General features: G+C 32.4%; 1 long non-coding RNA gene across 6 annotated transcripts in view; it reads right to left on the bottom strand.

Moving 5' to 3' along the window:
* The window catches only part of LOC306637751, a 47832-nt gene extending 25132 nt beyond the window's left edge, over positions 1-22700 (bottom strand). For 2 of the 6 annotated variants that reach the window (XR_013757249.1, XR_013757250.1), the window contains exons 1-3: positions 22513-22700; positions 13851-13886; positions 10177-10296 (exon numbers count right to left, since the gene is read on the bottom strand). This is a non-coding gene — a long non-coding RNA (uncharacterized lncRNA). Of the gene's footprint in view, positions 1-2737; positions 5353-5911; positions 6001-6637; positions 6681-10176; positions 10297-13850; positions 13887-22512 lie in introns of those variants that run through there. The other 4 variants (XR_013757253.1, XR_013757251.1, XR_013757252.1 and 1 more) reach the window with 4 other exon arrangements.
* Between the last annotated feature and the right edge of the window lie 1093 nt (positions 22701-23793).

A 23793-nucleotide genomic window follows, 5' to 3' on the forward strand; every position in this document is an offset into this window, starting at 1 on the left:
ATAGGCACATCATGCCCTCCTTTAGGCACACTAGATAAAAATTGAACACTATGCCTGGGGGATTCATTTTATAATATATAATTACAAATATGATACATTTTGCTTAGTAAAAATAAATTGTGGTTAATAGTTGCAACAAGTCACTGAGAAATTTGATTGACATTTATTCATTTCATACAATCTTCTATCTAGTTGCATAATATATACCAATAATACATTTACACTTAGTTGAATGAGCCAGGTTAAAAATGTAGTATGTTGTAAGAATTACTAAAAAATAAGTGAAACTATTTTTCATCTTTACATTTTCATTTTTTCTGTATTCTTTTGTTGCTTATTTATTTAAAGTTTATCTTTGGTAACCAACATAAGGCTCAAATTTTAAAACCATAACTAACTTGTGCATTGTAATGATTTAGATCTGGAATGTCCCCCCCAAACTCATGTGTTGAAACAAGGTCCTCATTACAGCAAGATTCAGAGGTGAGACTTAGGCTCTAACCTCTTCAGTGGATTAATCCATTTGATGGATTATCCACTGATACCTAGAAGGACTACCTGGAGGCAGGACCCACTTGGAGGAAGTAGATCACTGGGAGTGTGTCCTCCAAGGGTTTATCCTGTCCTTGGCCCTTTTCTCCCCCACCTTCCCTCTTTCCTTTCTGACTGGAAAGAACTAAGCAGATTTCTTCTGCCATGCCTTTCTGTGATGATGTTTCTTCCTTGGAGCCAACCATCCATAAACCAAATCCTTTAAAACCATGAACTCAAACAAATATTTCCTCCTCAAAGTTGTTCTTGTCAAGTATTTTGTTCAGAGCTGACTAGCACATGCATTAGAATAAGTAACTTATAATCTATTTTTAATGTTATTATTGATACATTTGAATCAATTTTTACTATCTAATATTTTAGTCTTTATTGTGATTTTCCTTTTCTTTATTTTGTTTTCTGTATTCCTCCTGGATTGTATCTTCCTGTTTATTTGGAAATTTAAGATTTTATTTATATTATGTTATCAATTATTTCAGCATTTTATCAATTACTTCATAATTTTGTAGACTTAACAGCGCTGTGTATGTTAATTCTCTCCTTCAAAAGATGTGAGCCTCAGTACTTGTTAACCTTTCTATGAGTTATAATTATCTCATTGTATTGTTGAGTCCACTCCATACTGTTTTTAATATTTTCATTACTTAATTCATATTGCCAGCATGTTTTAACAATATTGGCTCCTATTTTCCTTGAATTGATTTTTGTTTGTAGTTTTTTTAGTTTCAATACAGTTTTCTGAATGCTTAAATATACATACCTTACTATGGATTTTGCTAGAATCTCTAAGTGATGAATAATTTCTATTGTGGAAAAGTGTCTCTATTAATTATTCTCTTATTTTTAGGTGATAGTTAAACTACTTTTAGAATTCTAAGTTGACAGTTTTTCTTTATTCCTTTGAAAATATTAATCCAATTTCTACCTAAAATCTCAGACAATTTTTGCTGATAAAAGTTCTTTTGATCAGACGCAGTTTCACATGCCTATAATCCCAGCCATGACTGGGAGGCTGGGCAGAAGGAATACAAATTTGAGACCAGCCTCAGTAACTTAGCAAGATACTGTCTCAAAATAAAAAATAAAAAGGGCTGAGGAGGTAGTTCAGGGGTTGAGAGTTCCTGGGTTAAATCCCCAGTAACCACCCCCTCTCCAAAAAATGAAACAAAATGAAAAAAGAGTTCTATTGCTTACGTGTTATTCACATTTAGACTGCCAGTTTACTTACTGAGTAACTTTTATTTTCTGTAATAATTTCAATATATAATTTCTGAGTTTGTATGTAATTTTCTCTTCAACACTGAATGTTTATTTTCTCTTTCAGGATTAATATCTTCCATCAATTATTGAAAATTGTCAACTAATGATGTTTGAACAATGATTTTATTTTCCATGTTCTCTTCTCTATCAAAGCATTGTTAGATATCTGTTGGATAATCTCAATCTCTTTTCCATTTCTCAAATTCATTTTCACATTTTAATTATTATATCTCTTTGTCACTAATTCTGAGTTCATTTGTGTCCAACATAACCTGTGTTTCTTATGTCTCATTAACCATGAACATGCACATATATCTATACTTTCCTGTTTGTTTGCTTTTGAAAATTCCCTTTGGTCTTGATTTCTTTTTTCTTTTGCATATAAATATATATATATATTTTTTTTTGACTATTTCTACTTTTATCTCCTTGGGTTCTTTAATTTACTTATTTAGTGTCCTTTGCAAATTATACACTGGAACTAATTCATTGGAATGGATTAATCCACTTTTTGAAATTGCTATTATTCATTAATTTAATTTTTCTGATATTTTGTGAAATTTAGCCTATAAACTCATCTTGATTGTGTGTCTACTTCATTGTCTTCCTTGTTCCTCTTTATTCTTAATTTTCTTTCCTTCTATCCCCATAACACCAACACACTCCTTCATGTCTGAAATTTAAGGTTTCCCTTAACCTAGTAAGTGTGGTTTTCTGATTCAAAATTTGGGTTTGTATTGGTAACACAGAGCTTTCATTCTGTTCTCTAGCCAGTGCTTGGCTTGATCATGTGACCTTCCCTGTTCTTCCTGTTGCTCCCTGTAGTAGCTCAATGCTAGATGTACACCTCAGCAACAGTTGTAGGTTTTAACCCCCTTTCACTAGGAAAATGTTCTTTAAGGACAGGACAGTTTTTTTAAGGAAAGTGTTCTTTAAGTAAGCTACATTCACGGCTCTATGTTTCCTCTTTAAAACCACACCCTCCACTGGAGATAATCCACCAAGAAAACGTTGTTACTTTTAATTTCTGAATTCATTGTGAATTGTCATTATTTTCTGCTGTGATATGTAATGCTTTGAAAATCAATTCAATGTTAAATGGCATATAGATATTAATGAAAGGAATTCCATTATAGGTCACTGTTCTCTATTCTGAACTGAATTTATTTTTCGGTTTCCATCACTTATTTGCATACTATTTTAAATGCTATACGAATATAGAAATCCACAATAGAAATTAGAAATTCACTTTTTTTGTTTATAGAGTGTGAAGTAGTAAACATACATATATGGGTCTCTGCCCCCACTTTTTGATGCAGAGCTCTAACAACTTTTCTAGGTAGGGGTGCTGAGAATCTTTTGTTCTAATATTTTTCCTTTGGCCTGGAGCATAAAAGAGTGCTTCAGAACCCTTGAGAATTCTCTGGGCGTCTTGTGTTCTAATGAGGCAACTATTCTTGGGCTTCTCCATGGAAGCTAGTGTCACAACCAAGTTGTGATTAAAAGTTTAGCACTTACTCCATCAGAAGAAATTGCATTATTAACTACACGCCTATATGACAAAGCTTCCATAAAATTTCTGAACCACAGGGTTTAGAGAGCTTATGAATTGGTCAACACATTCATGTGATGAGAGATTGGTACATCCCACCTACATGGGGACAGATACTCCTATACTTAGGATTCCTCCAAACCTCACCCTCTACATCTCTTTTTTCTTGCTGTTCAAATGCATCCTTTGTCATATACTTTATTAATATAAAAAAATGTTAAGTAGCAGTGTTTCTTTGAGATCCCCGAACAATTCATCCTATTTAAAGAAGGGGCATGGGAATCTCCAACATATACATTCTACTGTAGGTCTAGTTTTGCTTTGGCGTTTAAAGTGTCTGAGGGTAGTTTTGGGAGACTGAATCATTAACTTGTGGATGACTCACACTCAGATAGTGTCAAAACTGAATAAAACTGTAAGACACCCCAGCAGTTCCCACTGGAGAATTGCTTTGTGGGAGGGGAAAGATCCCATACATCTGTTGTCTTATGTGTTCTGCGTTAAGAGTACAACAAGAGAAAGCAGTCAGGCTACTGTTGTGTTTTCCTATTTCACACCATGACTAGATTTTGATGGATAGTTTCATGTAAATCAAATATAAAAATAAATGACTAGCTAATTATTCAGAAGGATTATAGATTAATGCATTCTGCAAACTTTCATTGCCAAGTAGAACAGAAATTTACAAGAACTCATTAGCAAATACCCTTCTTTCTGATTGGGAAGCCCAATTAAGTTAAGAAAAGTGTTAAACCAGTAAATATTTATGAACTCAAATTGAGGATTTTTTCTTTTGTTTTATGTATATGCTCAACCATCAAGCACATAACAGATGCTCACCAAGTATTTTTCATTGTTCTTGGTTCTCAATTCAATGATTTAGTGTTTGGAGTTTACAAACTGGTTCTATGATGATTGTTTAAGGAGTCAACTGATTTTAAAACAAAAAATGACAGAGTTTTGAGAGAGTTTTGAAAGATGGACTATCTATCATGAGTTACAATCTGCCATCCTGAATTTAAGTATTAGCCAAAACATTTTAACACAAGGTATTTAGTAAATCTTAGCAAATTTTAATGAACTTTAATTAATGTAGATTGCAGAGATAATGATTGCTCTTTTTGGAGTCTATATTGATAAGACCTATAATTAAAAATGAGATACTGGAAAGATATAAGAGGAATATAATGGTGCACTGAATGGTCAGTCTTCATCCTATCCATCAGTTATTCTTGTTAGATTACATAGGGACTCTCCTTCTTCAATGAGTACTGTTGAAGTTAAAACATGACCAAGAAAACCTCATTTTTTTTTCCTTGGTACATAGGTTAAGAGAAGAAAATTAAAAACAGTAGATCGTTTGGGTTGATTGTCTGCCTTTGGAATGTATTAATTTTACAAAATGATCTTCTTTAATCTTTTCTTACAGTTATTTTGTTATCCTTAAATTAATCTTAGATTTTGCATCTTAATTTATCAACACCACTTCTTAGAAAAATTTGTAAAAACACACACACAATGACACACAGAAATTACAGTTACTCTTAGACCAAATTATATTTTGGAAAGAAAAAAATGTGTACTTGAATTGAAAGCTGATATAAAAAAAAATGTGTGTGCCAACAGCCTGATACTAGTTGAGTTTTCTTAATTCACACAATAAATGTATTTTCTTTATATTTTTGTTGTATGTCGAAAATTTAAGCAGAAATAACTTGATGTGTATATACCAGAAGAACATTTTACATAAAATTTAATTCATTTGTTAATCCTTTTGAGTAGAAGCATTATCTTGACTTTGGTATGTTTTTCTCCTGTTTGATTTTCCAATCTTTTTTTGTAGATTCAGCAATCTCTTGTTTCCATTGAGTTGATTGCTTATGATTTAATAGAACCAAGATCCATTGGAATGATTCATCTGAAAGTGAAATTGTAATTGTATGGTTTTCGTAACATTCAGTTGAAAAGATTTATAGTGATTGGTGCTGCTAACCCAAAAAAGAGAATATTTTATTTTACTACTTTGAATCATGAGATAAGATTTTTCCATTTGAATGGCTATCTGTTTGGGGACATTAATAAATTCATAGGAAAATAGTACCAATATTTTTAATATATAAATTATTTGAGAGAAAACAAATAAATCCCTAATTTTCCTTGTTCACCTATCATATTCTTTGAAGAAAGACTCTACTTTTTGAAGGAGCCATAAACTATTCCTACAAATGGAGTAGGGATTTAGAATCATCTATCTGCATCTCATTCCCAATTCAAGAATTTCTTATTCAAGTTCCCTGATTAATGACAATTCAGTGGCCACTAGAGCACTGCCAGACATGTGAGCTCACTAGTCTCCCTCAACTAATAATGTGAACATTGCTCTTTATTTTGTGGTGTTTTTTTTTTTTCCTTGTACAATATATTCATTCACTCAACATATATTTATGGAGCCTGGTGCTAGAGATAAATAATTAACTATGGCACAGAGCTTACATTTAAGGACTTGTCATCAAACAAAAAAATGCACCAACTGCTGCTAATTCTTACCTCAACACAGAAGACTGAAATATTTGAAGTTAGAGGACTGAGATTTGAAGAGATATGTGCTGCTATATTTTGCTTTCTAAGCTGGAAGTCTGCAGGCAAGTGAACAGTTGCTCAGGTGACTGTTTCCAGACACATCATGCCTCTTACATTCCCTTCATACTTTCTACTTCAGGGATAATTTATAAATATAAACTAAATCTTAATACTAGAGCTTGAGGTGTGGATGACCACACAGAGAAATAAGTGGAATTATTTCTTCCTTTACCCCCCCCCCCATAATATCTTCGTACCATTTTTCTGAGTCTATTGTATCAGGTTAGCAATCACATTTTACATTATTCTTTCTGGCATTAACTACTCTTTATGTTAACAATTTCCTTTTCTATGTGGCAATCTGATATATTGATAAAAATAAAGTGAGGACAATGACAAAATCCTAAGTTAGCTGATTAGGACCTGTATCAGAATATGAGTTCTGTGAAAAAAAAATATGCATACATTTTTAAGGTAGTAATTCTAAATTTTAATTCAAATAAGTCTGGAGACATCATTCTCCCCAAATATATTTAAGAACTAGTGCTCAAATCTACATTAATATTATCAGAATTGTCACTAGACCTGGGTATAGACTAAAACCAATCCATCTACTGTGTGATACAATCTTCCTCCAAGTTATGGTTTTTAGTATTACATTTACAATCCACAATAAGCAAATTCTTTACTTACTATTAATATGCCTCACATAAAGGAATATCAGGTATAGTAAATTCTGAAGAACAAAGCATTTTGAATTAGTACATTCATGGATTATGTTTTTAAGGAACACATGCCTCCTTAATCATAAGAATCTGAGGTTGGAAAATATTTTCTTGAAGTTTCATAATATACTTTCAAGGAGATACACAATGTCTCAGTAATAATATTCAACAAAGTTTTGTAAATAAATTTTACAAGTATGTCTATATGTTTAATTTAAAAATTTACTGTTTAAGTAATAAAAACCTGGCTCTGATCTGGGTTATTCATACTCCTTTATTTGAACATTTTTCCATAGTAACTCCTTCTTATCATAATACCTACCATATTTTTGTCTTTACCCATAACCTCTAAATTTTATGAAGATTATGGGTCATTTCTATCTTAGTCTCCGTTTTTTCTCCAAACTATCACATGGTATCTAGCCTATAATGCATGAATAATAATTACTTTCCTATTGAATTGCAAGTCATAATAAAAGGAAAAAGATCTGGGTAAAAATTAAGAACTTCAGCTAAATATTGATATATTAATTTTGCTTAACTTGGCTACATTTCACCCCTGAGAAAATTAGGAGGGCAGAAAAAATTATTTCTAAGTTTCAACTTGAATGTGGACTTTTCATTATTTCGTGTGTTGTCTAAGACTTGGCATGTATTAAAAATATATGTAGAACGTCCTTTCCCAAAAGATCTCATTAAATTTTAAGCCAGGCTTGACAAGCATGGATATTAGGAGAGCCCAGGTGCTTGCTGGTTTAAACTCCACATTCTTTTCAACAATATATGAGCTGCTTTCCAGGGCAGGGGAACTTACTTACAGCCCTTCACACTCATCTTCCCACAGTGGACGGGTGGCCATGCACTTCCTGGAGAATCAGCACAAACTCTGCAGTGGGCACAGGAGCTGGCTCAATTCTATGGGAATTAGGAGTAGCTACAGTCTCACTGTGTTTAGGGCATAATGGACTCCTTTAATTACACATCTACAGGGCTTCCTTAGCTGCTAGGAGACCCCACTCAAGTGTTCAATGAAGGAAACCCTCTTGATTCAAAGATTCAGGATATGCGGATTTGAATACCCACTGTATCCTGCCCCCCTGGTGCCACTCTAGCCCTCTGTGGCCTGCAGATGGCCCGGCCTGGCAAACACTCTCCTTGTTCAAAGGGAGATTAGCAGGTGTTAAAGACCACTGGCTTTTAATCAAGGATTTCCCCTAATGCAATCAGAGAAATGAAAGAACATGGAAAAGGAAAGTTATAGATAGAAAGTAAGCTGCTGTTTGAAGCATTTTATGTAGGAAGTAGATACTCATGCGTTTTTGATGCACAGAAACCCTTAGAAACCCTCCAGCAAAAACAGGAGACTTCCTGTAATCTGACCAGCAGACTTCACTTGCCAGGTTCCTTTGTGCCCCTGAATTGAACTATTGTACATTTTAATAGACTGTCATTCATGTAAATATGAATTAGCAATGGATAGTTACATAATTATTCATTCAAATGTCAGAATTAAATCTCTAAAGAGTGCATATGTTTGGGGATACTTTTTACTTATATATAAATTATCTGCGGCTCTTATGACAATTTTTCACAACAATTTGCAATCATATTCAGGTAAAATAAAAGTTATCTATACCTGATACTACTTTTATATTTGTTTTTACTTTTAAAATACTATTCACACTTTGTTATACATGTGTGTAGAATAACTTCTGGCTTAGAATGGGAGGCAAATTTATTTTCTAAAAATAGGATTTACTCCTAGGACTCATTATTATACATTACAATGAATGGGGAAAATAATACTCAGCATTGATAATGCCCCCAACCCAATACAATAAATAGTCCTTGAGTATTCTTTTCACCATGGCATCCTCTTGCCTATATTTTTTCAAAATTTCTCTACTGACATGGTCATCCAACTAATCTCTTTATTCCTCAGAATTCTCTACAATCTGATCAATTGTCAGATTTTAATGTTAGTCCTAATACATTTCCAATATTATTCTTTTTCTCTCATGAAATGTGCTTCTTTGCTAGACGTTTCACATTTTATGGTCAAATCCACCAAGATAATTTAAGAATCCCTGTGGCATAGCTCAGGGAAAAATATGTCTTAATTTTTTATTCATAAATGAAACATTTAAAATCAAACCAAATACATTTTTTCTGTCTAGCATACTATGTTTGATTCTAAGACCAGACAAAAAGAAGATTAAGAGAATCAGAGAGATAGTCTATTATTTGTTGCCAGTATTTCTGAGTCAGAGTTAGTGATAAAAAGTCTTCAAAAAGCTGACTGACTCTCAAACACACATTGCCTCACAGAGAACTGCAGGGTGACAGATCTGGTGCCACTTGTTTACTTAATGTGACTTGCATGAAATGGTTAAAAAGAGTACATGCATTGTACTTTTCATATACTATATTTATGGTCACAATTTGCAGTTTAAACAATTTTAAAATAATTTAAAATACTAAAACATGTTAAAATCTTTCTGTGAAATTTATGTTATGTTGTATTTACTCTCACTGAGTTTGTAATTGTGTGCATAGTTTTAGGAACATATGAGAAAACATTTCTCTATTGTCAATAAAATGTCATTTTTTCTTGTACTAGAACTTAGGCAGTATTTGCATGAACGAACATGTAATTTGATTTTATTGAACTTATTATTTTTGGATGTTGTAGGCATTATATTCATTTGGCAAATAGAAAACAGATTCCAAGTGGTAAAGTATATTATACATACACACCTATTCAGTAAGGGTCAAGAACATTATTAAATGAGACCTATAAAGTCCAAGATCTCTTATTTTAAATGACTTCATATTGTCAACATTATAAACTTTGGTTTGAAAACACGGTTAGTTTAACTGTTTCAACAGATAGGTTTAAACTCAAGCCTGTGGAGCTATGAGGTTTTTTTATTTTGATACTCAACTTTTACTTCTTGGTCTTAACTCCTTAAAGAAGAAATATCGTAGCCCCAAAAAATGCAGTGTCATTCTGTGATGTTTTAAAAAGGGACTTTTGAAACTCTAGGATCTTATAAATTAAGCATTTTTCATGCATATTCTGTGTCTTCTGTTCCCTAAAGGCATTATGTATTACTTGTTCTTCAAAAGGCTCATTTATAATATTGCCTGCTAATACGTGCAAATCATATATATGGTGCATGAGGAAAAGAAATTTTAAAAGATTTTGCCTTTAAAGTATAACATGCTTAAGATATTTAGACAGTATCAGAAGAAACATTTAAAACATTAAATATAACATAAATCCATTACAATTGGATGGCCAAAATAAGGTTACCAAAATGATAAGCCATTTGTAGCTTTTACTGCCTGTTTGTAATTATTTCCTGTACAATTAGCCATTTCACATGATAGAGGGTGACAAACTGCATAGTTATTATCCACATGCACATACCAAAACTCTCTTTTCATGGAGATAACTTTATAAATATGTATCAAATTGCACTAGTATTGCATCAAGGGTAAAACTTACCTTTTCTGTGTTACTTAGAAGCATTACATAATTCAACAGGATGACTATCATATAAAAATATATGTATATAGTTTCACATGTGCATCGGTTCCAAGTGATTCTCCAGAAATGGATGACTATACAAATAAAGGAGACATAGGAAAAAATTTTACTGTACTTGAGATTACACTAGAAATTTTTCCAAGATTCTGCTCAACTAGGATTTTGAACATGTTTTCTTTATTGCAATTAATTAAAAAATGTGAAAAATGGAACTTTTAGAAAATCAAGAGCAGAATGGGTCATTGATGAGTAAATCCCATTGCTCACAATATCTGGAGTCAAAATTGCATTAGTATCCTAATCAAAAAGAAAAAGAACTTCTTAAAAATTTACTATGTAGCTATTACAAACATTCATTATCTTCAATGCTAATATCTTTACAATTTCTAACTTTTTCATCTTCTAGGTTGACATTTTAAATATACTTCAATAAAACTAATAAAGTTCAACACCTCACTCTATTAGATAATCATGCTGCTCTGTAATGTATTTAATTATTCTCTTTATTTATAAGATACTACTATTTCAACAAATCATAATTGTTGTGGTTTAACTCTGTAATACATCTCCTCTTTCCTGGCAGAAATTAATAACATGATTCAATCTTAAAGCAAATAAATAAAGATTATTCCCTTTAATAAGTAGTATATTATAATATCTTTAAATGCCTGAGATAAATATCATTTTGAGGTTTGTTTTTATTAGGCATCAATATTTAAACCTTGTGTTTTAGAATTTCTGCCTGAATTTAGAATCCGAATTTTTTATTTACTATCTTGGCCTTCCTTGGGCATGATACTTAACCTCTCTGTGATTTAGTTTCCCTTTGTAAAAGAGAAGACTATTAAATGAGTTAATATGAATTAAGTTCTTAGAGCAATGCAATTGAATAAAAGAAGTGCTCAGTAAATATTTATAATTATTATTATTATTTCTCATTTTTTTTACCTGCTTTCTTGACTGTGACCTAGGATTAAAAAAAAAAAAGGAAGTGATTAGCCTCACTTCCTATCCTATGTTCTTAAGATTCTACCAAAATTTTATCAAGAGTTCTCTAAACCTTGCACCCAAGCTTGGTAAAATGCACATGGACAATATTCAGACCTGAGATTCCTGTGTTTTGGCCTATTGGCAGATGTCAGTTTGAAAGTAGAGAAAGAATGTGCATGTTTCTAAACAAGTAAACGTTATTAATTCTGGAATAAGGAAGGAAAGAAGTAACTATGGAGCTCTATCACCTGGCAAAACTTCCTGAAATTTTAACAAGGAGAAACTAATGAAATCAGTATTACCTAGTTGTTTCTTTGTATCTCACTCTGAGTCAGTCACTGTACTAACTACTTGCTTTACATGCAATATCTAAATTTATCTTTCTTGCAAGGCAATGAAGTCAGCACTTTATAAATTATGTAACTGAAGTTCACAGTAGGTAAATGATAAATGTTGAATGGATATTCAAGGAAAATCTGACTCCAAACCATCCAATATGCGTTAGGACATGTATGGGTAAAAAGGGATGTTCAAATGGATGTGTCAGTTTTCAAAAATCTTAACTAATGGAGAAGAAAGCACAGAAAGGCTAATATTAAGAATTAGTCAACAAGAAGACTAATATCATGTCAAAAATGCATTTGCTACCTTTGCTATAAAAATTACTGCAAATATAAATATTCTAAAACAATACAAGTCCATTATCTTAAAATTCTGGGTGTCAGAGTCTGAAATGGGTTTCAACAGTCAACAACCATGTGTTGGCAGGGGTGCACTCCCTCTTTGTGGAGACTACAAAAGAGGATTCATTTTCTTGTGTTTTCTACCTTCTAAAAGCTGCCTGAATTCTGGCTCTTAACTTCCTTGCATCCTCAAAGATAGCAACGCCTTGACTCTTTATCACCTCTGATTATTCTAATATGTCTCTCTTCCACATTTAAAAATTCCGTGATTACTTTTGTTCTTGATAATCCAGAATAATATACCAATTTTGAGATTATAATGAGCAACCCTGATTCCATCTGCTACCTTAAATTCTCCTTTTTTTCATTTAGCACAGTATACTCACAGATTTCAGGAATGCTGATGTGGACGTGGGTGGGAAACCACTAATCTGACAACCAAGGAAAGCACAAACAACCCTGGGCAGGAATTACCAGGGCTCTGTCATCTGGAAAGAGAACTGCACAGCTGAAATCCAACAGTGTGAGACCATGTCACACAGGTCCATGTTCTCCACCATTCCTCTGGGGTAAATTAGTTAAATATAACTCTTAAACTTTGGGGATCTAAAGGATGATGTGCATTATTCAGGAGTTAGTAAACCTGTTTTGTAGGGTCCCGTTAACACTTCTACATTCAAGTTTCTTGGTTTTTTTGTATAACTGCCTGCAATTCTCTGAGACTACTAGAGCTGAGTGGTGGCTATTTCTTTCCAATGACACAGACGCTTCCACTGAATACCTACTGCTCCAGTTGTTTCTTCTTGCAGCGATTTGTGTCAGCTGCTATTTGTAACATCTCTTTTTGCATCTATAATTTCATATAGAAAAAAAAATCTCTTCCGAAGTAGAGAAATAAAAGGTGGACCAAAAAAGCCATGTGTCTTAAGAAAAACATTAAAGCACATTTCTCTACTAATAAAAGTGGATAATAAGCCAAGAAATTGCATCTCACAGTCAGCCTGCTTCATATATTCATATGACCTGTTTTTCCTCTACAGTTTTGAGTTTGTGACACTTGATCTTTGTTTCATGGGGAATAGTCATGGCCCCTGGGGATGTATGAGAAATTGTGACACTGTATCTTGCAACAATGAAGCTTTTCCACCTTCAGAGTAATTTTGAGAACAATCATGTAATGATTTTAGCTGGGAATTTTATTGAGCAAAGTAGAATTGAATGTTTTTATCAAATATTTACTTTGGAGGAACCACACTACATTGCTTTATCAAAAGTTTTTATATTCTTTTAAATGCTTTAAAAAGTGTGTTTTATAAGATAAAAATTATTTGGGAGTCATAAGGCACACCTTGTAATGGGGCCGCTAAGGGAAATATTTAATGAGTGAATTTAAGAATTTGATGCAAATTAGACATAGAGGCAAGAAATGAAGAAAAATGATAAAATGGATTGAAAATCATCCCATTAAAATAAATCCATCATAAGGAATGATACTAATGACTGGCATATAGTTTTGCCATATAGCATGCAATCTTTTATCCCTCCATTCATTCTGAATTTATTGAGGACTTTAGAAAATATCAAGATTAATAAGATACAAATTATTTCTAAGCTCAAGTATTTTATAAGCAAACAGAAAAAAACATATACTCTGATTCTAAACTCAATTTGCTCACTTAAGAGTCTCCTAAAATTCAAATTCCATTATCTTGTGTGTTTTGTGAAAATGGCTATATTCCACCTTCATTCCTAAATGATTGATAGAATTGCATATTTACATATGACAGTTGTTTACCTTTTCCACAAGATAATGTTCTGTTTTTTTCTTTTCATTTGTTGCTGATACCTGCTTTGAGTCTAATACTCAATCCCTCCTTAGATAACTTATTGTCCCTTAATATTTATTTTAAAAGTGTATTTGGGGCTGGGGTATAAATTAGTGGTTGATCACTTACCTAGGATGCATGAGAATCTGGATTCAAGCTCCAACACTACAAAAGAAAAGAGAAGAAAAAGAAATGAGAATAAGTGAAAACCTTTTTTTTTTTTTTTTTTTTTTTTTTTTAGGTACTAGGTATTGAATCCAAAGTGCTTTTCCTCTGAGCTACCTCCTTTCTAGCTTCCCAAGTTGTTGGGGTTGCAAGCATGTACCACCACCCTCAGCTAGAAGTTCTACTTAATTGCCTATGTTGGTACTTGTTCACACCTTCTGAGGTACAATGTGCTACTTATAAGTAAAGACATACTTCTTTCTTCTAGCTCTTCAAATCACCAATAATTACCTCTTTAAATATTACTTCCATTTCTCACCTTACTGTATATCTGGAAGTTCCAACAAAAATGCAGTAGATCTGCTTCTTTGTTCATTGTATTCCTAATCTTTCTTTAACATTTTCTATACCTATGTCTCCTTGTCTTCATTTCATTTTGAATGTAATGGCCATTAAGGATACATTAAGATCATTTTTTGCCTGTAATGAAATTTTTGGGTTTTTAATCACAACAGTCCCCTTTTGCTTCTGAAATATAATTTGTGCTAGTTCTTTTTCAAAGCTACCCGTTCTTATTTCATATATTCTATTATTTTGTTAATCTACACGTATTATTTTAATTCCTAAATAATCTAAAACATATCCATGTTCTAGTATTTCTAGGGGTGTGGATACTGGGGATTGAACTCAGGGGTACTCAACCACTGAGTCACATTCCCAGTTCTATTTTGTATTTTATTTAGAATCAGGGTCTCACTGAGTTGCTTAGTGCCTCGCCATTGCTGAAGCTGACTTTGAAATGGTTTCATCATATCCAACTGTTTGGATGGAAATATTTTGTTGCTTTTTCATTTTTTATTAATCATCTCTTCTTCCATTTTTTACTTTCATTTACTTTTTTAAATGTCATATATTTTCCTAAATGATAGTCTTAGCTCTTCTTAGGTCTTAGCTCTTCTATTTTGGCAGTAGTTCTATCACCCATCAGTTGTGAAAGGCTGTGAACAGATGACTTTGCTTTCTCAAGAGTGCTAGGGATGTAAATTGTTCTATTTTATGTTAATTTGTTGGCTTGGATTCCTGTACCATGATGTAGTATTAATTTGGAACCCATAAGTATTTATAACACAGGACTGAAACTTCAAATTTTCATCAGTAATTTATTTCCTCTTCTCATGGCTTTGACAAATATCAAATGTCCTTACCATTCACCTGACCTACAGGCAGAGATTTGCAATTTACTTTTCATTGATGGGACAGCTCCTCAAGGTATAGTGACTTGCTAAAATCTGACAGCCACTTGCAAAATTGATGTTGAATATCTTGTTTTGGAATAGTTCCAACAGGGTCTGGACTCAAGTACAAGATACATTCAGACCTCTCTAGCATGAACACTTTTCTTCATTTTTTTTTTTTTTGATAGCTGTGTATTTCCATTTATGTATTTAAACATTGATTTTGAATTTTTAAAGACTTATTACGTCTTTCTCTATATGTGTATAGACTGGCAGATTTGCAGCAGGTACAATTACTCTTGCGGCTAAAACCTAAAACTGTGGATTTTTATTAATTCATATACTTTTTGAGCTACCTCCAGTAGGTAAAATGCTTCTGGTAATTAAATTGATGTTTTGTTTATACATTGCTACTAGCTACTTTAGTAACTATTTACTAACCAATAAGAATTAACATAATTTAAGAATTAAAGCAGTTATCTTATTGAAGTTCTGACATGTAACTCATAAGGTCATTTTTATGTCCTAGGAGGCAATTATATAATTACATAAGTCCTTTCTGTATCAATTCAGTTTTGTAAGATAGTGTGAAATTTGTTTTGATACTCTTAGACCAATGGAGTACGAAACAAGCTAGACGTTATAAAAAGTTGATGAATTTGCTATAGGTAATAACATTATTTAGTTATGTTAGCCATAAGAGTACTCTGCTTTACTGAACACAAAGAGAATAGCAAACTGTAATTCTTACTATTGATCGTTAAAAAGTAATATAAATATGTTCACTTACGTATAGCTACACATAAGCTTAAATAAGGTGCAGTGGAATCAGTGCAAATCTGCATTAACTTTGAGGGATTTTGAAAATATTAAAAATATATTGTATTTTATATTAAGACCATTGAAACTTTCTTCTCATTGGTCTCATTATAGAACTTTCCTGCAATCCAATGTCAAATTCTATCCAATCTTTAATAAAATGGTGCTCACTTAAAATAATATAAAATGATATCATATAATTAAACTACGTTTCACATACTTAAATTTTGAGATAAGTTTAGTCAAGTGTACTGACAGTTTAGTTTTGATTTTTTTTTAAATAAGAGTGTCCTCTTTTCTTCCCCTATCTACTTTCCTACAAGTTTAGACAGATTAAAGGCTTCAAAAAGGCACTCAGAAAGCTAATTGGAAGAACTATAAAGTAAACCAAATCCAACATGCTTATTAAGTTGGAAGTAGTCAAATCTCTCCAGCTAGAGAAAAGATTAAAGGCTAAGTAAAAGGATCTTGAAGGGCTTTTGACACCAGGATGCCCTCAAGTTCCAAGGACCAAGGGTGGATCCACATATGGAAGTGTGAGTACAGGACCATAACAAAAAAAGATTTCTTCACACAGAACAAAACCTTCACTATAATTTGACACATTTTTTTTTTTTTTACTGTAACCTAAATGTTTTCAATGTTAAGAAAAGTACAAGTTGAATTAAATGGCTATGTCTTCCTCAAACCTAGAGAAAGAATAAGGATTAGATTATGCACTTAAAAATGACTGAGATAAGTACACACAAATATTCAGTTATCTCAATTTCTTTAATTCTTAGTTTAATTATAATTTTACAAATCAGGTTTTTAAAATGTAAGTGAGCAACTTTAAAAATTATATTTAAATAGAAAAACCACATATTACTGTTGGTAATTTTCAATCCTTTATTCATTTGTCTTCAGATTTCTCAATTTAAAAAATGTCATAACATCTTCATATATGCATATGCAGTTAATAAACTTGCACAGGTAAATGACTTCTTTTAGCCTCAGTTTTGCATTTATAAACAAATAATAACAATATTTTATTTTAATGTTATTGTGAAAATAAAAATACTGTGGAGTATATGATACAGATTTGTAAACTGTACATTCTACAAAACTACTAGAATTTAAAGCTGCCTCTAAGAAGGAAGACTTCAGTTTGTTTCTCTTTACAGCTCACTTGGTGTATTTTTTAATAAGTTTGTCTTCAAATGTACTCAGGATTCCCATTTTCTAAAACACATATATATGCAAAGGTTTAAAACTACCTCCCATTTACAATGCTATATCACTAGTTCTTTCTCTTATTCCTCATCTCTCATGGTCTGATTTCTCTTCTAATCAAGTTGCACCAAAATGCCTTTTTCATGCACACAGAATTCGATTGCTGATTTCTTAGTTTATGCTTCATGTGTAATGACTATGTCCGTCCCTAAGATTTGGTGTGAACTTTCTAAAGTTCAAACTGGATAGTAATTGCTGAATTCCAGTATGTAATCTCTCATATATTCATGATTTTTTTTCAATAAATAACTTCTGAAAAGTGAATGAGTGAAGGTTAAGAATTATTAGATAGTAGTAATTAGAAGTGAAACACAAATCTCTGCTCAAAAGAATCCTAAAACTTAATGGAATAGGTGGATAAGTAGAGCATCAATTACTCTGTAAAGCCCCTATGATATAGAATATACAGAGGAATGAGATCTGCTGAATGGAAATGTCACCCAGACTCTGGTGGGGCACTGGGGAATGCACAAGGGACTTGTCCTCCTCAAAAGACTCCTAAAGAAAGAGAATATTAAACATAGATTTGAAGGCAGGTGGAATTTTGCGAAGAAATAGAGGGGGAGAATGATTTTCCCACAGGGATGTAAATAGTTACAAGGATGCAAGAAATACAGATGAGCTTCTGAAGCTTTTAAGTGGTAGAAATGCAGGGAATATATCGGGATCTGTGAATAATGAGATTAGAAAGGTAGGTAAGAGGCAGATAAGGAAGAAGCTGAAAGATAATACCACGAAATTTATATATGATGTTTCGATGAATTTTAAAAGTGAGATGACAAGACTTTTAGTTTATGGCAACATCATTTTAGCTGCAAAGTGTAGATACTGGATCAAGGGGCAACAAAACTGGAGGCAGGAGCTGACCCACTTTGGAATAATCGTGGCAAGAGATGACAAGAGAATCAGAGACAATACCTGTGTTGTTTTCCTGAGGGATAAAGGAAAAAGGCAAGGTGCTATTTTGCATACCTGGATTACTGATGGGACTCATCAAAAACAGGGAATATAAGAGTAAAAGAAAATTGTAGTGGGTGCACTATATTACATAGAATTATTTTTTGACAGATAGTAACAGAAGACTCCAAATAACAGTGACTTAAATAAGACAGAGGCTTGTTTCACATAATAATGCAATAATGTATTCTTGGCTGGTTGAGTTCTTCACATGGTCTCGGACCAAATTTCTTTTGACCTTATTCTCTGCTTGTAGAGCCACTGTTCCCACAACTGTTTCATAGCTTAGTATCATATATTCAGTTACAGGTCCGGCTATAATGTCTGCATTCTGGCAGCTGGACAAAAAATCAAAGTTGGACAAAGTTTGCTTTTGCTGGCCTTTGCCATGTATAGACACAGAAAGTTACATAGAATTTCTTATTCCATCCATTGGTTAATACTTAATCACAAGGCCAGACTAACCTGTAGCAGAGTACATGCTCAGAAATATTCTGGAAATTTTATTACTGAAGAATAAGAGACTACTTGCTACAACCAATAAGTTCAGTAGTTATTAAAGTCAAGCACAAGATTTCCTGAGAGTGGCCATATAGGTTCAAAAGTCGGAAAAGATACCTGAGATTAAAATAATAGATGTGATTGTTAAAGGGAGATGAATAAAAGAGACCACCCAAAGAGACACAGAAACACACACACACACACACACACACACACACACAGGGACACAGTGTATAGAGTAGAAAAATGCCTTGATTACAAAAAGAATTATCTAGTGACAAAAATCTTTAAATTTTTCTATTAATTTTTGGGTCTCTGTTCTCTGTTGGTTCTCTCAGCCTAGATTTCTTTTTCTTATATCCTGCTCTGCTTGTTGAGAGTAATTGTCCTGGAACTTTCCATGCTTGACTCTCCAATCTTCTTCAATTACATTCACTCTGATGCTGTGTATATACAAGTGGATTTAACTACCACCCGTATGCTGATGACTCTCCAATTTATATCTCCTTTGTTATGATGCTCTCTTCAGAGAATAAGTAACATCTGTCTAGGACTTCTAGTCAGATCCCTCATCCACAGCTGATAGCTAACATGCCTTTTGTTTTTTTATGCCTTTAAAAAAAAAACCTCAGTTTTATCTCAGCACATAGCACATTCCCCTGAACTATTTGTAAACCCACAAATAATCCTTCACTATCTTTGTGCTTTAAATAATTGCAATATTTTCTTTTATATTAAATTTTCTATCATACCTAACAAGTTGAAATTTCCTGTGGAAAAGAAAAACGTTCATTTCTCTCTAGACTTTAATGTGTTTAATACCTAGCATATTATAAAAAAAAAAAAAATAAATACTAATAACTGTAAAATACAATGACACAAACATGGAACATGAAAAGTGACATAATAGAATAGCACTTGACAATTTTTCACTTGAAAACACTGTACTTTAGTAGTAGGAATGATACAAAATATCTCTATCTTCAGCTAGTTTTCTTTCAGTACATTGATATTGTGTGATGAATATGCATGACAGTATTCTCCATCCTATATGAATTATGCTCTTATAAGAAAATGGATCTCAGTGTTTTTGAACAAAGCAAATGTACCATGCTAATACATTGTATGAAATCACATTCATACTACTTCATTTTTGTCAAGCTAAAAATCACTCTGCATTATTCTGCCTCTAGGCATGTCCTGAGCATGTACGAGTGCGTAAAATCCTAAAAAGAAACCCTAAATATAAGAATTTATCTTCTGCTTGAGGATCTCTCAGTCTGAATAAGAAAATAAGCCATAGGGACATAATAAATACTCTTAGCTTGTCCTGAGAAAAGTATCCATAAAAACTGAGGTAACAATTTGATGAAAAGAGTAAGTTTGTGGGTTAGGGAAGACTACATCAAGAGATTGAGCAAGATCTAGATTCTAAAACTTCTTTGGACAAGGAATCAAGGACAGGGTATTCCAACAGGGACCAGCCGTGTGGATGGGAATGGGATATAAAAAGGACAGCAGCACAGTGAGTGACTAAATTCAAGCAGGGCAGGCAGGCTTACCTTCCTTTATCAATTTTTTTACCAATATTTTGATAATTTTATCATTAAATCAATAACTATGTTCCTTTTCCAGACAGCAAATCATTGTCTTTCATATTTTATAAGGATTTTGCAGAAGTAATATATTATCCACTTCCAAGTTTTCTTAAACCTATACTCTGTGCAAATTAATATTAATATGCTGCAGCTCATTTGCAATTAAAATTAGGAGATAGAACTTTATATTTTACTTGCCTGATTACATAATGCCAGAGAAAAAATGATGACATATCTGAAAGGTACAGAGTGCATATTGAAAATAGTTAATTATAAAGGGAGCAATGCAAGGTAATAAATACTCTTTAAATGAAAAAAATAGAGATAGTGTCAGCCAAATTTCATTATTAGTTAATTCCACATGACTCTATGGCAAAATCAGGTACTCATGTGGAACGTCTATTAGCTCTAGCAGGTGTTGTGCATAACTAGCTTAGGGCAGATTCTAGTCCACTGAGTACAAGTATAACTCTTAAATTGATAAACCCAAGTGGAACTCCTTGCCATATTAAAAGGGATTTATCAAAATTAATTAGAAATTTCATAAAAGGGCTCCAGAGTCCAAAAGATTGTTTTCTTTTCCCCATAGTTCAAACCAAACCACATGTACATATAGTATTTTTATAAGAATGCTTAACTCATTTCTAAGCAGTAATGTATTTCTATTCCTATCTGACCACAAAGTTTTCAGAGTTAATCTCAGTTGAAATTTATTCAGTCTTTCTGTGACTGAACATTTCCCTATTTCAGTGACTGTTGGTCGGTGAATTCCTATCAAATTTCACTGCCCAACATTTTAGCTTTACTCCTCACAATTATTAAAGTGTAAATTTAGCATGCTTGGAATTAAGCATCTTTCTTTTATCATTTACATCCTACGTTTCATCTGGAAAGACACCAACAAAATTAGCTACAACAGGTAAGTATATGAGAAAACAAAAGTAGGATAAAAAGAAATTGATTTTATATGTAACAAGGCATACCTAATAGGTCAGCTATTTGCTCTGTAGTATAATTAAATCCACTCTCCTGCATAACTTGTTAAATTCTTCAAATGTTCATGTTCTTTATTTTTCCCCAACTACTGGGAGAGTTGACACATTGGATATCAACTAGATATAAGGCACTTCTGTTAGAAGCTTTGAATCAATCAATAAATAATAATATCTAAAAGCTTAAAAATAGATGGGGAAATAATAAGCATATGGATAACTGTAATGTGAGAGGCACAGAATAAACCCCTTCTATAATTATAAAATTATATGCATATAAACATGAAATTCTGACTTTATTTTCCCTGGAATAATTAAATTCCTTTAATTTAAGGACAATCTTGACTATTTGCAATTTCATAAATTTTGTTCACTTTTATAGTATTTATCTAAATTACATATTAGTAGAATAATTAAAGAACAGCTATTTTTAAATTTGAAGTAAAAAATAGCAGACTAAATAGCTCCTATATACATATAAATATATATATATATAACTCCTACATATATATGTATAGCTCCTATATATATATAGCTCCTATATATATAAATATATATATAACTCCTATATATAAATAGCTCATATATGTATATGATATATATCATATATATCCAAGATAAATATATATCTTGGACATTTTTTCTAGTACTTATATATTTAGGTTCCAAAAGATAACCTTGCAATCTAACTTTCATTTGATCATTTTCATTGAGTGTAATATCTTTGTCTCTACTATGTTTTAGAGCTAACATTTTTCAGCTGAAGAGAAAGATTGAACTACTGGTAATGATAAAACAACTATGATTATTTTGCATTTTTAAAAAGTGCATACAAATCTTTTAATCTCTGCCTACACCCATCAGAACAATTGCCTTCCAATGTAATTATATTCAAAATGCAAGCGAGATAATAAGTATCTTGGAATTTAACTTGATAAATATTCATTTGCCTTATAGGGAAAAGAGATGAACATTCTCATATAATTAGCTGCATATTTTTAAACCATGCTCTTATTGAGTTTTTTTGAGGTATATTTTATATATGCAAATCTGTTAATTTATACAGTAAAAGAGGTAAGGAGGATGGAAAAAGTGAGGAATCAGAAATATTCATTCCCATTCTGCCCTCCTTTCTGGGGAATAGGTTTCCTAATTATAAGAGAGAAATAATTTCTTTCACCTAATTCAGATTCTTTGTTTTAGTGAACCTAACTAAGCTGGTCAGAGCACTTAATTATAAACCCATACTTACCTTTCTTAGTTGCCATAGAAAATCCTTGCTTTCTTAAAAGAGAAAAACAAAATTCTATAGCAGGGAATTAAGACGATAGTAAGAGAAAATGCTCTAACCTTGGCAAATGACACAAGGGCAAACAGCTTCTTGGTGGGTTTAAGTTCCTCAGAATTTGAAAGACATGACAGCATCTGCAGATTGTCCAAGTTATACATCTTGTGACTCAGCACATGACCACTAAAACACAGGTTTATTTTTGCCAGTGGGTTGATGGTTTGGCATGTGGTGACTCAGACCTTACATTCTTAGCATGTTAACAGTTTACAATATGCATGTGTTCATATTAACATGCTGGTATTCTTATTCCATCCTGCAGGCAAAGACAGAGAAATGACCTAAGAACTTGTAATGGGCATGAAAGAACTGAGACCCTAAATCCAGTGCTTTTTCAATACTTTTTCGCTCTAAAACTACAGTTCCGAAGTGTCCTGAGAGAGAATTGCTTTTACAAAAATTGCATCTACAATTAATCAATTTCTGATGAAATTATGAATAAGTGGTTTCATGGGAGGAAATGAATCATTTTCTTTCTGATTTCTATATCTCCACTTTCCATGAACCCTTTAATTGCCTCAAATTACTCTATTAATTTCCTCTTTCACCAGTCCTCTGGTTTTATTTTGTTTTCACTTCACAGTTATAAGTTTATGACCTTTTTTTAGCACCACCAAAATATGATTGGAGTTATCATAATAAGATAAATCAATAAAGATGTGATGCACAGGGATATTATGATAATGCTTATATCTAAATTGTATTTAAAATTGAATTAATTAGTGATAAAATAAATTAACAAGAATGATTCATGCACATGTGATTGGTTTTAGTCTTAAAATAATAAGGTATCATAAGGATGTAATATGGAGCTCTTTTTGTTTGAAGAATAGAATTCTATTTTCAGGTCACAGTATTTCACTGTGGTAATTTAAATACCCTCCAGCCTGAGTGGATAGAAAACTAGTCCCAGAAAGAGGATTCCACTCCCCTATTATAAAGTGTCTGATTTTAGAGGATTGTACTCTCAAATTCCAAGCTTAAGTTTAGAGATGGTTGGCTTTTACTTTTAATGAAAAAGCCCTCAGAAGGCTTGTTTGTAATGGTGGTGAAAAACAGATTGCACTAAAAGTATCTTATTCCTGCAGAGCTGAGATCAGCACATGCATTACTCTATCCATCTACCCAGAAAATGATATGCCACAGTCGGTGCTGCGACTTAATAACATTCCCCATTTCCCCCCC

Source organism: Sciurus vulgaris (genome assembly GCF_902686455.1).
Source record: "Sciurus vulgaris genome assembly, chromosome: 10".
NCBI lineage: Eukaryota > Metazoa > Chordata > Mammalia > Rodentia > Sciuridae > Sciurus > Sciurus vulgaris.